The sequence below is a fragment of the Lepidochelys olivacea genome, assembly GCF_965140295.1.
Source record: "Lepidochelys olivacea isolate rLepOli2 genome assembly, chromosome: 6".
Lineage (NCBI taxonomy): Eukaryota > Metazoa > Chordata > Testudines > Cheloniidae > Lepidochelys > Lepidochelys olivacea.
Window position 1 is genome coordinate 34,254,755 of NC_140416.1, and position 16,746 is coordinate 34,271,500.

A 16,746-nucleotide genomic window follows, 5' to 3' on the forward strand; every position below is an offset into this window, starting at 1 on the left:
GCTATGGTATATGATTAATCTGTTATAGTAAATATGACATCAGCTGCAACCTGTTTAGGATCAGGTTTATTTCAAACAGTAACTTACAGATACTATTTGAAACCAATGTAGTCAATGGGCCAAATTCTCCTCTTACTTATGCCACTACAACTCATTTGAAGTATATGGTGCTACAGCAGTGCAACAGAGAGTAAAATGTGTCTCGGTACATTTGTGAGTTGTTTTTTAAACACACAAGCACAGTAGCAAGCCATGAATGCATTTTATTCACCCTTGCTAATTTTCTGTCAGTTCTAGGAGTTATAGATTTCATCCATGTAGATATCTTAAATTCAAAATGCAAGAAAAAAGAGTTGAAAAAATATTCTTCAAAAAAGTACTAATACAAAAAACATTGTTTGGATGCAATAATAAAATTGTGAGTCTACAGTTAGGTGCTAATAAACTTGGAATTAATACATTTAAAAAAATCTGTAGGGTAATGCTTCCAGACTTTTGAATGTACCACAGGACCTTAAGTGACAGTTGTCTCTCTCTCTCTCTCTCTCTCTGTATCTTTAACTGAGGCCAGGAATGATGTTTCAGAAAAAACACAATTAAACATGGGGTCGCATCCCTGACCATCTTAGCTAATAGCCATTGAAGGACTTATCTTCCATACATTTATTTAATTTTTTGAACCCAAAATGAATGTCAAAATGAATACTCTAGAATAAAGAAAACATTCTCATGATAAATGTCCCCTTCATCATCAACTTTCTAGATAAACATCATGTAAAAGCTTTTTCTCTCCTTTTTTCAAATATTAACTTTTAAAAACTACTAATCCGCTTATATTTCTCATGTTAATTAAAGAAAATCACTGCAGTGGCTTCAGTTGATTTATTATGGAACAACCACTTAAGGTTGCAACTAAATTTCTGTTTAAAGCCAAAATTTGCTTCCTCTCTAAAACCCACACCAGCCTTGAAAATTGTTGAGTCGGGTGCGGGGTCTGGATAGAGTAACTGGGTAAAAATTCAGGCCACTTGAACAGGGGGTTCCTGAAATATAGCACTCCCAAATATCAGCTGCTCTCAAAGTTTCAAAAGTCTTTTAATGCTTTTTTTAGTGCACAGATAGAGAATAAATGAGGGTTAAGATATACAAAACTTATTTCTCTGAAATGAGATCTAGTGCATGATATGAAGAACAACGTGTGAAATTTTAAAAATAAAACATTATTAGACCTTGTTTTGGAACTGTAGAGTGGCATGATTATGTCAATGACTGATAGTGTTGTGATCCACTAACAGATTACCAGTACTGTAAAGACTTCTGCCCAAAGTGCTCTGAAGTGCTGTACTTCCCAGTATGTTCTGAATTTTGAGAGATACCTCCCCATCAGAATACCCTTTAGCCTAAGGGAAAGTGCACTGCCCATAAGTTCAAGTCTCCTCTTCTATCTACTGCTGTTAATATTTCTGTACACTTCAAAATATTTATTATTGACCACAGTCTGATGCTGCTACCCTAAGAGGCAGACAAGTATAATACCTTCTCATATCTTTCCCCCCACCTTCCATTTTACAAATATGGTACTTGAGAGGTGAAACAATGTCAATTCTGGCAGAGATGGGAGTAGAATCCAGGTCTCAAACATGGCAGACCCAACTCACATCAATCTTAAATCTGTCACTTCCTAATTCTTTATTGCTTGTCTTTGCAACCTTAACAGTTTTAATATATAATAGTTACTTATAAAGTTATTTATAAACTTGCAGCAAGCAAGATGTTTCCTGCAACTTGCAATCTAAGCTTAATCTAACAATTAAAAAATATAAAGAAAGAATAATGTATGGTTGGTATGTGCCATCAGATACCAAAAGCCAGGATTTGATTAACCTGATGTTGTCACTTTCTTTAATACCTCATTAATAGAAAGTACAGTAACAAAAACTATCCAATGTAAAGTGACTATAGGTGGGAAATCACAACATATGACCTACTGTATGCCTACTTCCCCACAGGAATAGATGCAGATCAGTATGCTTGGCAATTGGCATAATTCCCTGGCCAATAATTACTGTGCATTAACCCAGATGATAGGACATGCATGTATGGAGAATCTTTCTTTAAGGTGGAAGGAAACAGTGATGAAAACTGCAAAAATTCATGGATAAGAAAAAGCCAGAGAAATTCCTCCAGCTGCATGACCTGTATGTGTTCAAAAATATTTTAAAACTTCCCAACCAAGCAATGTATTTTCTCCTTCTCTTTTTTCCCATATGGTGTGTATTTTCATTTGCTGAATACATAATATGCTATTTACCATGACTCGCTGGAGGGTTGCTACTTAAGATCTTCCTGATTTGAATAGGGAGATTCTGTATCCTGCAAGGGCCACTTGTGGTCAATCTTCACAAGTCCCAAATCAATTTAAGAGCAAGCAGACCTTGATGCTGCCATGAGATGAGATCATGTTCTATGATGATGGGCTGAAGTAACAATGATAATGTTATGACAAAATAATATTGCATTGTGAACTTCTGAGGCAATGCGATGCTAATAAACATGAGATGAAATTTTGATGTGATGACGTGATAGGATAGCATAGGAGATTTTGAGGCAATGGGATAATGTGTTAGAAGTTGGTGTAATGATAATACAATGCAATGTTTGGGTGTGGTACAGCATATGAATGTAACATTGTGATTATGCAGTGGCGCAACACATCCCTACTGTGTACAAGTACTGAGATGTCCATGTTTCTTCCTACTCACTTCTTAGCATGTCTAAATTTAGACTGTAAACTGGGCCAGTGAGTGGCTTTACTATGTTCTGTAAAGTGACTAGCACATTTTAAGAGCTGTATAACAATATTGCATTAAGACGCAGCAACTTTTTGGGCACTACATGAGCATATTGTGAAATGGTATAGTATTTGGTAGCAAAGCTGGGGTGCAGTGAGGTGGTGATGCTGTGGGTATACTGCTGTGACACTCTATGAACCCTGTGTGGGAATCTTGCAAGGACAATGTTGTGCAAGGCACTATGGGATAAGGATAAGTGTGAGGCAGTAGTACTGAAGTGATGCTGTAGCGTAAGGGGATAATGTAGAAGCCCAAGGAAGTAACCCTGAGCACGTTCTGGTGGTGCAAGTTGACGACCAGGGATCCTAGTTTTCCATGATAAAAACCCCAAAATTATCTGATGAAAAAAACCCATAAAAATTTGCATTTTCCCTTGATTTAAATGAAACACTGAACTTTCATTTCCCATACCTTGATATATAGGTATCAGTTGAACACAATGTTTTATTGATATAGTTACAATTTTTAAGCTGACAGCCCAAGTGCTGCTGCCCAGGGCTGAAGCTGAAGCACTGCTGCGTGGAGCTGATAGCCCGAGCCCTGCACATTCTCCTGATTATCCAAATTATTGATTATCCAATCTGGCCCCAGTCCCAATTAGATCAGATAATCGGGGTTCCACTGTATATGTTTTTATTTTTTCACAAATATAAAAGCTAAAGATTCTCTGTAAAAATGCAAATTCCCTGGCAAACGGATTTCTAGGGTTCCTTTTGATGACGCTGTGAGTGACATCATGGTTCAAGGCAATGATGCAGCAGTGGAAGCAATGCTGTCACACAATGGGGATGATATAGCATCATGAGACAAGGCTAGGTTTCCACCTTTCTGATTGCAGAAAACGGAACACCCTTGCCCCACCTCCTGCCCCGCCCCTTCCCCAAGGCCCTCTGCCCTGCCCCTTCTCCGAGGCTCCACTCCCCGCTCAGTCCATCGCCCTTCCCTCCGTCACTCACTCTCCCCCACCCTCACTCACTTGCTCATTTTCACTGAGCTGGGACAGGGGTTTGGGGTGCGGGACGGGGTATGGGCTCTGGGCTGGGGGTGCAGGCTCTGGAGTGGGACCAGGGATGAGGGGTTTGGAGTGCAAAGGGGGCTCTGGGCTGGGGCCAAAGGGTTTGGAGTGTAGGAGGGGGCTCAGGGCTGGGTCAGGGATTGGGGTGCAGTAGAGGGTGCAGGCTCTGGGAGGGAGTTTGGGTGTGGGATGGGGATCAGGGCTGGGGAGGGCAGTTGGGGCACGGGAGGGGGCTCAGGGTGCGGGCTCCAGGCGGCACTTACCTCAGGAAGCAGTAATGTCTTTCTGGTTCCTAGGCACAGGAGTGGTCAGGGGCTCCACGTGCTCCCCTGTCCGTAGGCACTGCCCCCGCAGCTCCCATTGGCAGCGGTTCCTGGCCAATGGGAGCTGCGAAGCCAGAGCTCAGGGCGGCGCCTGCACCGTGGACAGGGGCAGCGTGCAGAGGCCCCCTGGCTGCTCCTGCACCTAGGAGCTAGAGGGAAATGCTGGATGCTCCTGGGAGCCGCATGGAGCCGGCCGCTGCGGCCAATCAGACTTTTATTGGCCCAGTCAGCTGTGCTGACCAGAGCTACCAGGGTCTCTTATTGACTGGTCATTCTGGTTGAAAACTGGACGGCTGGCAACCCTAGAGAAGGCCATTGTGGTGACGCAGCAAGCTGAAGCAGTAACAGCGAGGAGCTGCTATGGCATGATGGGAGGACACCAAAGCATGAGGCAGTAGCGCTACGGGGCTGGGGATGACATAGAAGCACGAGGTGGCGATGTCACACTGGCAGTGATGACGCCGCAGCACAAAGGGATGGCGTAACAGTGTAAGGTAGTGACCCTGCACTATGAGGTGGTGACATTGTAGTGACGTTCCAGGGTGAGGTGATGACGTAGTGGCCTAAAGTGATGTCATGGCAATGACATGCAGGGTGGGTGGTGTCATGATGATGGCACCGCAACCGCGTGAAGCTGCTGTGGCGAACTGACCCAGGGCAAGAATTGCTCAAAGACCCGCGCCACTCCGCCGCCAAAGTGCTCCCCAGAGTCCGACGGTGGTCAAAAGCGCGCCCAGCAGCACCAACAAGGCGCTACATCCGGGTCCCGCCCGCAACCCGAGCGTTAAGCCACTGCTGACTCCGCCCCCTCCCCGAACACGCACGCCCCGCCTCCCCCTCCCCAGCCCCTACTTAGACCTTCTGTGGGGCGGGAGGAAAACTGCGAAGTCCCTTTCTGATTGGGTCCCTCTCCTTGGGCGTGCGCGGATTGGTCGGAGTTCTGAGGGGCAGGTCCTGGAGGCCCGCTTGCAGGCCATTGGACGACGACCTTTGAGAGCGGCTCGGTCATTGGCGGAGAAGGGCTCTAGGTCTCGGGCCGGGGGGAGAAGCCATTGGCTGGAAAGTAGGTTAGTGGTGCGACGTTCAGTGGCAAGCCAGGCGGAAAGTAGGTCAGGGACGGGGGTGCCTTCGCTGCTCATAGCCCTCACCGCGCTGCAGAGGGGCACCGACCCCCTCCCCCCTATACGGTGAGGAGAGGGGGTGGGGAGGAGGGGCCGGGGCCGGTTAGGGACCCGGGTGGGACCGGGAGGGGGGCAGAGGAGGGGGGGGGACTCCTGTCAGAGCGGGGAAGAGGTTGCTGTCAGGGAGAGTGCGGGGGCGAGAGTCGGGGGGCGCTTCCTTTCCGGAGTCCAAGAGAGACTGGGGGCGAGGGGAGCGTGGGGGAGGCGGAGGAGGGTGGCGGCGCGTGTGTACATGGAGGGGTCAGGGGAAGGGAGTGGGGTGTTGGGGTTGCGTGTGTGTGTATGGAGGAGTGGGGCTGTATCTTGGGGGCGTACGGAGGGGTGTATCTTGGGAGTTTGGGGGTGTATGGAGGGGTGGAGGCAAGGGGGTTGGGGTATATAGAGGGGCTGGAGGTGGGGGGTGTATGTTGGGGGGATGTATGGAGGGGTGTGGGTTGTTTGTATGGGGGGAGAGAGTGTTTGTGGACACCCAACACAAATGTATATTACAAATATGTGTGTGTGTGTGTGTGTGTGTGTATATATATATATATATATATATATATATATATATATATATATATACACTGTATCTACATTAGAGGTCATCAATCCCCATACTCCCCCCCCCCCCCCCCGCACCCGCAATCCCCAGTGTACATAGTTTTCAATGCTTCCTGAGGGAAGAGGTGGGGGAATAGACAGAGTGCCTCCCTCTGAGAAGAGAGCAGCATCCCCTCCCTTCCAGACATGGATAAGGCACACTGACTGGTTCGACTCAGGGTTTGTTTTTGTTAAATAACCCCCTTTTGTATGGTGTAATAAATGACAACAGTTAACCATAAGCATGTTATATAAGAACCTAATGAAATATTAAGAAGCCAAACAGAATGAAATGGGCTTATTACTACACAGAAGGAGAAGCTGCAGGTGGATTCCGCTGGTTATAGTTTACACGGTGGAAGATGTCATGCATCAGTTCTTAGTGCTCAGAGCAGAGGTCGGCAACCTTTGAGAAGTGGCATGCCAAGTCTTCATTAATTTAAGGTCTGGCATGCCAATAATACATTTTATATTTACAGGGGCCAGCAGACAGAACCCCAGGCTGGCAGCGGGCTGAGCGGGGCTGGCGGCCGAGACCCCGGCTGGCAGCAGAGTGCTGCCTTTGGCACGTGTGCCGCAGGTTGCCAACCCCTGGCTTAGAGTCTATCTTAGTACATTGGTTAAAATAATTTGCTTTACTTGTAAATCTGAAGTAATAGTAATAATTATTCTGTGCTGAAAATGTCCAGTGCTGGAACAAAGTGTGGTTCGGTCCCCTCATGTGCTCTCCAAAGTGTGAGGGCTCCCAGTCTCCCCGTAAGCAGTATTTGAATAGACTCTTTCACCATTTTGCAGAGTCAGAAGAAAGAGTGGGGCAAAGAGTAGTAGGCCAGAGAGTCTTGCTGTTTGATCATATCTGAAGTGGTTGGCAGTCTTTTCAAATTTGCCTTGCTGTCTTACTTAGCAGAGCTGAGTTCAATCACTGAACCAAAGCGTATTGGTCCCTCTTTATCTAGGTCACCCGTGGGCCTGCTATTCCACAGTTGGCTGTCTCCACTGTCTACCATAAATAAACCTGGTGAAGGGTTTGCTTATGTGACTAATGGGATAGTGTGGAGAACAAAAGATTTATGTAGTAAACACATTTATAGTAGCACTCAGAGGCCCAATAGAGGTCCCCTTGTGTTAGAACAGTGATTTTCAAACTTTTTCTCATTTGTGGGCCCCTAAAATTTTTCAAATGGAGTGTGGACCCCTCTAGAAATCCTAAACATAGTCTGCGGACCCCAGGTTGAAAACCACTGTTCTATAGTAATGACAACCTTTTGTTGACTCCCAGAGGTCTGTGGACCGCAGGTTGAAAACCACTGTGTTAGAAAGTAAGAGACTGTCCCTGCCTCAGTGATCTAAATGATGGGCTGATAAGTTTAGAATTTTTCACTTAGTTGGTGGGGTGCTTTCCCCCCAGTGCTTGCTTTTTTTAATAAAAAAGATGTTTTACTCTTGATTAGCTGTTTGGAAGTTGTCATATTTAGTACTGTTGCTGCTCAGGGTGTTCCTTGGTAGCTGTTATTTGTATCCATGGTGTCTTCTGTTGATCTTGATGCTGGCATTTAATGAAGCACAGGTTGTGAAAGTAAATATAATACACTTTAATAAAATGTACTAATGTACTGAGAACAATTACTGTGGCTTCCTAATACAATGATTTTTATTTTTAATTGGTTTATAATTGGTAAACCAAATTTCTGAAGTCCCATTTGAGAACAGTAGAAATTCATCTCTTCAGATACCTCCACTTTCTACTAAATTATTCAAATTCCAGAATTTAAAAACCCTGTATTTCCCCTCTTTAACTTTCAATATGTCAAGTAGCTGAAGGATGCATAAACAAGAATCAGCTCTCCTAAAGCTTCTAACACACACCCAGAATACATTCTGCGCCCCCCAGTTTGAGAACCTCTGTTTTATTGGACCCAATTCTGTTGGTGAGAGAGGCAAGCTTTTGAGCTTACACAAGCTCTTCTTCTTGAAGCTCGAAAGCTTGGCTCTCTCACCAACAGTTGGTCCAGTAAAAGATATTATCTCACCCACTTTGTCTCTCTAATCCTGAAAGTATAATAACCGTCCAAAAGAATAATATTCAAGCTTTTGTCACTATGAACTATATCTAATCAGTAAAACTAATATGAACATTAGACTATCTTTAATGAGAACTGCTATCTTAATCCTGTCCTTTAAGACTTAGTGTATTTCCATTTTTCTTACTAAGTCTCCATCTTTTTATGGGTTTCAGAATAGCAGCCGTGTTAGTCTGTATCCGTAAAAAGAAAAGGAATACTTGTGGCACCTTAGAGACTAACAAATTTATTTGAGCATAAGCTTTTGTGAGCTACAGCTCACTTCATCGGATGATCTTTTTCTGGTGTATTGTACAAAATTAACTCTCAAAATTCCCCAACGGTACCTCTGATTTTGGCCTAGAAGTGCCAATATCTGTTTGAGAGTTGAATAGACTGATGCTATCGCTACACTACAGCTTAAGTTGACATAACTTATGTCGCTTGTGTTTAAATCACACCCCTCCCCCGAGCGACATAACATATGCCTACTTAAGCACCAGTGTGGACAGCACTATGTCAGTAGGAGAGCTTCTCCCACTGACATAGCTACCACCACTTCCAGGGGCTGGAGTAATTAAGCTGATGGGAGAGCGCTCTCAGAATTGGGCCCATAGCATTCACTAACTGTGAACACTATAAAAACAATAGCTAAGAATGAGTTATAGGTATCATTCTGTTCCTCATAACTTTATCAAAAACTTTTGGACTGAAGTTTTCCAAGTATGATTTTAGCCCCAAACAAAATTTTTTTTTTTTTCAAAAATTTAATCAATCTATTCAGGTTGAGTTATAAATCTGCATAAAAATGTCATGTAGATGAAAGACGTGTAAACAAGAATCATCTCTCCTAAAGCTTTTTTCTTTCTCTCTCTCTCTCTCTCTCTCTCACGCGCGCGCAATCCAAGCTTAAAGAGAAAGTTGTATATTTTAAAAAACAAGTTACGACTTTTTTAAAGTTGGCATTTTCACTCATACGCCTAGAGTACTTTCTACTCAGCTTTCTACAGGGATGACTAAACTGGCTCAAAATTTTCAGATATTTGCAGATATGGCTGCCTTCTGTTCCCTTTACTAATTTTTTCTCCCTTGAAAGCAAGGGAAATTAAATGCAAAATCTAATGGCAAGGTTGAAGAACTTGGAATAGAAGTCCTAAATTTCAAAAAGTTTTTAACGCAAAACATGAACTTGGCAGAACTGTGCATGCAGTGTTCTAGTTCTCCTGATGAAATGTGTACCCTCGTATAGTGCTGTTTAAATGCGTGAGATTCAGGAAAAACAACAAGTTAACAATGTGTTTTGAAATCTTAACTTTTGCTATATTTAATTGAAATATTCTAGTTTTAAAGGTTGGGGAAATTATGTTTTGGGTTTTCAAGTAATCTAATATAGCCTATAAAAAAAACTCTTTTATAAAAACTATGGCTAGTTAACTGTTTTACCTTAAACTATGATGGCTGATTCTGCATTAAATACACCCTGCTGTATAAAAATGACACCTACTTGGGTATATTTTCATCACCTTTTCCATCAGATTACGTGCAAAACTCTAACAATAGACGCTACATATTTTATCTGATGTTTTAATCCAATCTGTGAAAAGAAATATAATGTTAGACTATGTATTCAGGGCCCAGGCTCCATCTCCTTGGAAACCTGATCTTTCACTCAACGTTGTAAGCTTAATTTGTCTATTTAATCAATTTTTAAGAATAGATGCAAAACCTCAAATCAGCTACCACTAGGTTTCAGCAACTTGACAGCTTCATGATGAATTTAATAAACGAGAACAAGATGTTAGTTGTGGCCTTTGAGAAAGTTGATGGCTAACGTAGTTGTCTTTGCACTAATTCGGACAGTGGCTCATATCTAAAAACAAATTTCAAACTACATTATAACAAAACTTTCAGTGATTGTGTTTAACTAAAGAATCTGAAGAATAAAAATCTAATAAATCTTCCTCCTCTTCCCTCCCCCATAAATGAACATAAGATGGTACTAGGTTAGCGATGCTTAGGAAAGTCATCTGTTGTTAGCCCTTGTTCCATGTTTTTTCTCATTTGCAACTACAGTAGGTATTTCTTAGGGTATGTCTTCACTACCCGCTGGATCGGCGGGCAGCAATTGATCCAGTGGGGATCGATTTATCGTGTCTAGTCTAGACGTGATAAATCGAGCCCCGAGCACTCTCCCCATCAATTCCTGTACTCCAGTGCTGCGAAAGGCGCAGGCAGAGTCGCCGGGGCAGGGTCAGCAGTTGACTCACTGTGGTGGAGGCACCACGGTAAGTCGATCTAAGTACGTCACTAAGTTGTGTAACTTAGATCAATCCCCCCCCACCAGTGTAGACCAGGGCTTAGTCAACATACAAATTCTGTGTAACCTTTTGAGCTCCTGCAGTTTGAAAAGCTTAGTATTAAGTGTCCCTGTTGTCGAGGTAACGCTAGCCGCTGACTCAGAGTCAGAACAACTTGTGAACCTGGGCTGATGCCACACTGTAGTTTGGAGGGGAGAAGGGAAGGAGGAGTTTCTAGTAGGAAGGATGCCAATGGGCTTCTTTTAGAGCAAGAAGAAAAGGAGTACTTGTGGCACCTTAGAGACTAAGAAATATCATTCACAGGAGTTAAAGCAGTAAATGGCATACTCCATTTTAAACAGCCCAGTTGGTCTACATTTCTTATTAACTTCCTAAAGATCACTACATGGACAAGTATAAACAGTGATAAAATATGATTTATTTTTCATAACATGTCATTGCTTATGGCAACATTTTCTTTGCCTGTCATTAAGTTAGCAAGCTTTCCATTGATTTGGGGCTTTTTAATAGCAGCTTATGTGAAGGAAGTACTGTTGTCTGAAAGCTTACTCTTAAGGTAAATATTTAATGGTACACTTCTGGTATGGCTACTGTTGAAATATAATTCCAATTAAGTAGTTACAGTATCATTGTGGAGGAGTATTTCTAACACTTGTCATGTTAAAGAAAGGTAGTTTCACAGTTTCTGAATAGTTTGCATTGGCATCATATCCTCCAAGCCATTTTGTAATAATCCTGCCATTGAGGTTTTTAGATTTCAAATACATGACAGATTTCACAGTCTTCAGCTATGATTTTTTAAATGAAAGTTAGGGGGAAAACAGCTAATACAATCTATATATTTTGTATTTTAAATGTTTTCAGTTTTCTGGTTACAGGATTCTATATAGAAAGCCGATTTAGAGGTATTGTCACCTTGGGGCTGATGTGCTTTTTTGCAGTTTCAGTGAATTACTATATTATAGATTATCAATTTTGCTAAGAATCGAAGACATATCAAGCAGTAATTGAGCACTAGATTTTTTTTTTTTAATGCAAGTTGCCCTTCATCTTAGAAAAGTAAGTGTGTGTGTGTTAAGAAGGGAGTACCTACATGACTTATGCCTTTGCCTGCAGTTGTTTGACTGTGCTGGTACCATGGACAGCTGAAAAATTGGTAACTACAGAATGAGTCCATTTGTGTTTTCCCCCCTCAAACCTATGTTTTGAATCCTTCATGAGTTGTATGGGAGAATTCAGATGTCCAAGAAGACTCAACTAATGATACATGTTTTACAATTAACTTTATTTTTTAATGAAGTAATTCTTCTGCCATGAGACTTTTAAACAGACTAGTTATTTATGCAGAATATAGTCTGTGCTCCAGTCCAGAAAAAACAAAAATGCAGAGTTGGATGTAATTGTTCCAGGTTAGTGTTGTGAGCTTACTTAAAGACTGGTATTATCATTCAAACAAAGCCTTACATTGTCAGTTCTGGACCAGACTGAAGGAGTTTTCAGTCTTTAAACTACCTATTGAATAGAGGAGTCACTGTCATCTTGAGATATACTGAACTTAAAATGAGCTAAAAGAAGTTTTAAGTAGTGCACATGCTCCTAAGTGCCCCTACCATTTAAAAAAAAAAATCCAATCACATTTTCCTGTTTTTATATTTTAACTGATTCTTTCCTTTGTGGTGAAAGAGACCCCCCCACCCCTCAACAGGAAAAGCTTATTGACTATAAGAGAAACTGAATACACACGAAGTATGATCAAATGCGTTTCCAGTTTTATACAAGATGCCAGTATAGTTGAAGAAATGTAGTTTCTTTTAAGGATTCTTTAAATAGCCAGATTATTCATTAAACATCTATATGAATATTTAATAACTTGCTTTTGGAAGAGCTTTAATATACAAACATTCTGTATGGGGGAAATTACAGAAAGCCCAAGTCCATTCTTAGAATGAAAAGTTCTATTATCTGAACACCTTAAGTTTAAATAATTGTGCATATAAAAGTTTCAATCAGCCTTTCTTTGTCTGTACTGTTCTCTGTTTTCTGAGTGTTACATTTCTTTCAATAAGACTAAGTAGTGAAATGAACTGAGGAGGAATATAAGGAGAGAAGATGGAGTGGACCAATTACACCAGTGGAGGGCAACCTGCAACCCACAGGCTGCACGCAGCGCATCAGGGTAATCCATTGGTGGATCGCCAGACAATTTGTTTACATCCTACTGGCTGCGGTTCGCCATTCCCGGCCAATGGGAGCTGTGGGAAGCGGCAGCCAGGCACGCACTGTTTCCCACAGCTCCCATTGGCCGGGAATGGCGAACTACAGCCACTGGGAGCTGCGGGCAGCCATACATATGTAAACAAATGGTCTGGCAGCCCGCCAGTGGATTACCCTGATGGGCTGCAGGTTGCCCACCACTGAATTATACCTTTCACAGTCTCGCAATAAGATCCTCAAAGGATATGAGTGAGTAAAAATCAGAAGCGCAGTGCCAATGTTACATAAATTACTTATGGGACAGAGCATCAGATATATTCATGGGTCAGCACTGGAATCTAAGGGTATGTCTACTCTGCAAAATAAAACCCGTGGCTGGCCCGTGCCAGCCAAACTTGGTCTTGCGAGGCTTGGGCTGTGGGGCTGTTTTTATTGCTGTGTAGACTTCTGGGATTGAGCCCTTGCAGGGTCCTAGAGCCTGGGCTCCGGTCCGAGCCCGGAAGTCTGTACAGCAGTGAAACAGCCCTGCAGTCCGAGCCCTGTGAGCCCAAGTTGGCTGGCATGTGCCAGCCTCAGGTTTCTCTTTACTTTGTACCTGAAGAAGACTGTGGATAAAAGACTCTGCCAATCACAGAGGTTGGGCTTGGAGCAGTTCCATGTTTCTAAGAGTTGTTTTTGAGGCTCAACCAAAAGCTTGGTATCCATAGTCTAAAACTGGTCTTATCAATGCTCTATACATCATCAGTACCTTCTTATCTGTACCTTACTTGTTTCCAGCTATGCTTTTAAGTAAGTTCAGCCTATTTTTATACTTTTGCATTATATTATCTGTGTGACCTTTCCAAGTTAACTTATTATCAAAGACTACTCTTAGGAACATAATTCAAAAGTTTATCTGACTATTTTCACCGTGAAGAAATAAATTCCATTCATCCCTAATTTTCTTCCAGATTAAAAACATTTGCTTTGCTTTTGCAAGTGAGAATTTAAATCCCCACTCATTTTCCCATTTGGAAATTCTCTGCCATGCCTCATTTATCTTTTCCACAGATACTTTGTCTTTTATGCTTAGTCTGTATAGCACGGCTGTCTGTGAAAAGGGAAATACCTGTTCCAATCTGCACGCTTTCTGGCAGATCATTTATCATAATGTAAAACAAAGTAGGAGTCCCAAACTGAAGTGGGTCTCTTTTAGCTACCCTCTTTACACCTGCCATTTGCTACAAGTGTACTGACGTGGGGCTGATTGGGTCCACAGGCCCCCATTAATCCCCCTTGCCAGTGAGGGGCCTGTGTGCCCTGTCATATATGGTATAAGTAATTCTTTGTAATTGACTAAAAGTGCTGCGATTGGAGTTTTCTTTTTATATTGCAAATGGCTGACCTTAAAGTGCATCTGTTTCTTCCATAAATGAGAAGTTTCACTTTGTGAATTGCAATAAGTTGACCTTTTTACTATTTTCAAAAGACTAGAGGTACACCTAAAGGTACACTTTCTGATTGAGTCTTTTCTGCTGTTTAAGTTAGTTCTAAGACAGGAGGAGAAAAATGTTTAAGATTTTTGCTTGGATCTCTTATAATTTGAAGGTCATCCCTGCCATATTCATAGAATCCTAGAAATGTAAGGCTGGGAAGTACTATAAGATATCCAGTCCAGCCCCCTTCACTAAGGCAGGACCAACTCAACCTAGACTACCTCTGACAGATATTTGTCTAAGCTGTTCTTAAAAACCTCTAGTGATTAGAGATTCTACAACTTCTTTTGGAAGCCTATTATTCCAGAGATTAACTATCTTTGCGGTTAGAAAGTTTTTCTTAATATCTAACCTAAATCTTCCTTTTTAAAGATAAAGCCCATTGTTTCTTTTCCTACCTTTACTGGACATGGAGAACAATTGATCACCAGCCTTTAACAAATTTTAAGACTATCAATCATCTTCCCCCCCCCCCCCTTCTTTTCTTGAGACTGAATGTGCCCAGTCCCTTTGCTGTTAGGTGCTAAAGTGATTATGTAGTTTTTGCCCTCTGTTTTAGGAAAACTACACTCCTGGAGGAAACGAGTCTAACAAAAAGTCCAAAGCAAACACTGCCTGTCCCTGGGTTAGAGCCAAACTTTTTGGCCTGAGGGCCGCATCAGGTTTCTGAAATTGTATGGAGGGCCAGTTAGGGGAGGCTGTGTCTCCGCAAACAGCCAGACATGGCCTGGTCCCCGCTCCCTATCTGCCTCCCCCAAGCTTCTTGCCCCCTGACAGCCCCCCTGGGACTCCTGCACCATCCAACCACCCCTGTTCCCTGACAGCCCCCGGGAACCCCTGCCCCATCTCCGTGACTGTCCCCCTGGGACCCCTGCCTCATCCACCCTGTCCCCTGACTGCCCCCCCTCCAGCCGCCGCCCCATCCAACCCCTCCTCTCCTTCCTGACTGTCCCCCAGGACCCCTGCCCTCATTCAACCCCCCTGTTCCCCTCCCTCTGACTGCCCCAACCCCTATCCACACCCCGAGCCCCTGACCACCCCCGAACTCCCCTGCCCTCTATCCGACCCTGCCCCCTTACCACGCTGTCTGGAGCACTGGTGGCTGGCCGTGCAGCTGCACCAGGACAGACGGCTGCGCAGCACAGAGCACCGGGTCAGGCCAGGCTCTACAGCTGCGCTGCCCCAGGAGCTTGCAGCCGCCCCGCCCAGAGCATTGCGCCGGCAGCGCAGTGAGCTGAGGCTGCGAGGGAGGGAGAACAGTAGGGGAGGGGCTGGGGGCTAGCCTCAGGGGCCGGGCAGGACGGTCCCATGGGCCGTAGTTTGCCCACCTCTGCTCTACCCAGTGTGTGGCATTCTTCGCTTTCTCCTGGCCACAGTATTTTCCCTAAGGTTTGTGTGATATATTCTCCTCTATACTAGGATTCCCCACATATTTTCTTGCCTTGGTTTTAGGGTCCAAACTGGACAATACCAGTCTTTCTTTTGTCTGGTTCTAATCTCTCTGCCAGGGTTATGACCACCTCCCATCTGACCACAGTGGAGATTGGGTGAAGAGGAATATCTTCCTTCCTTTTCTTTCTGTCTCAGAAACCCTAAGCTTGGGCCCCTAAACAAAGGGGAAGCTCACCTCCAGGTGCTCTGCATTCTCTATTACAATGCCCTGGGTAACTTCATTCACCCACTTCTGCAACTTCTCTCTTGGCCTCCTCCTGGCTTTGTCTCAGCCTTCTACCTGCTGTGAAGGACTGCAGGAAGAATCTGCCACTGTCACCCAGCCTTATGCATAGTTGTTTATGGAGAGACCCTGCCTTCTGTCTCCTCCCTTTAGTAGAGATCCAAAACCTATTACTTTTCAGGCTCTCTAGCACAGCCTGGCCCTTTTCCAGGAACTCTCAGAAGAAGAACCACTGCAAGTCTTGATTCCTAGACACTTTCTCTTTCACTGGGGAACAGAAATTGCTTTCTTCCCCTCCTGCTTCCTTTCCCAGAATGCATTGCTGCCAAGCCTACAATTTAAAACAGTCCCTAAATGTACATTTACACAACAGACTGTTACAGACTTGAATGAATTAAATGGAAAAGTTGTGTACGTTGCCACTGTTCCTTATTGGGTATATTCTTTAAAAACACTTATCTTCAGCTCTTGGTATTAATTCAGAACCCCAGAAAATCACTTTAGTCTCTGTAGCAGATAGTTTTGCACCTAATGTTCCTAAATGGCACTCTTATTAAAAAGCCTCAAGACAGTAGGTAATCTTACTTCCCACTGAAATGAAAAATTAAGGACAATTTTAGCCTTTATCCAGTACAGTGTGACTTTGGTGGGTTATACCAGACCTTTAACAACTTAATGTAAAAACAAACTGAAGTTTTCTGGTTTCAGATTCTGTCTGTGACAAACTGTAGTGTCTGTTATGTTTCCATTTAGGAATTTTGCCTTATTTATTTATTTTATTTTTTTAATTGTTAACAAACCACTGTTAAAATGACTTCCATGGCATGATTTTAAAACTCATGTAATTGGGGAAATTCAGATGTCTGTTACTGCAATGCTTAGTGGAGAGTCAAGTATTATACGCTATGTGAGTGGAGTGGGGAGATAGCTAGCTGCGTCCCCCAGTAGCTGTACAGTAGTATGGAAATTTGTCAATAAACTTAAATGTTTGAGGATATTGACACACGTTATTCTGATTTATTTCTCATAACATTTCTATTATGTGAAATAG

General features: G+C 43.2%; 1 protein-coding gene across 4 annotated transcripts in view; it reads left to right on the top strand.

Annotated features, from left to right (window-relative positions):
* Positions 1–5,235: 5,235 nt before the first annotated feature.
* BMAL1 (basic helix-loop-helix ARNT like 1) overlaps positions 5,236–16,746 on the top strand; it is an 84,612-nt gene continuing 73,101 nt past the window's right edge. For 2 of the 4 annotated variants that reach the window (XM_084630751.1, XM_084630747.1), the window contains exon 1: positions 5,258–5,377. The gene's annotated coding sequence lies outside the window, so the exon portion shown is untranslated. Of the gene's footprint in view, positions 5,378–16,746 lie in introns of all 4 variants that reach the window. The other 2 variants (XM_084630750.1, XM_084630748.1) reach the window with 2 other exon arrangements.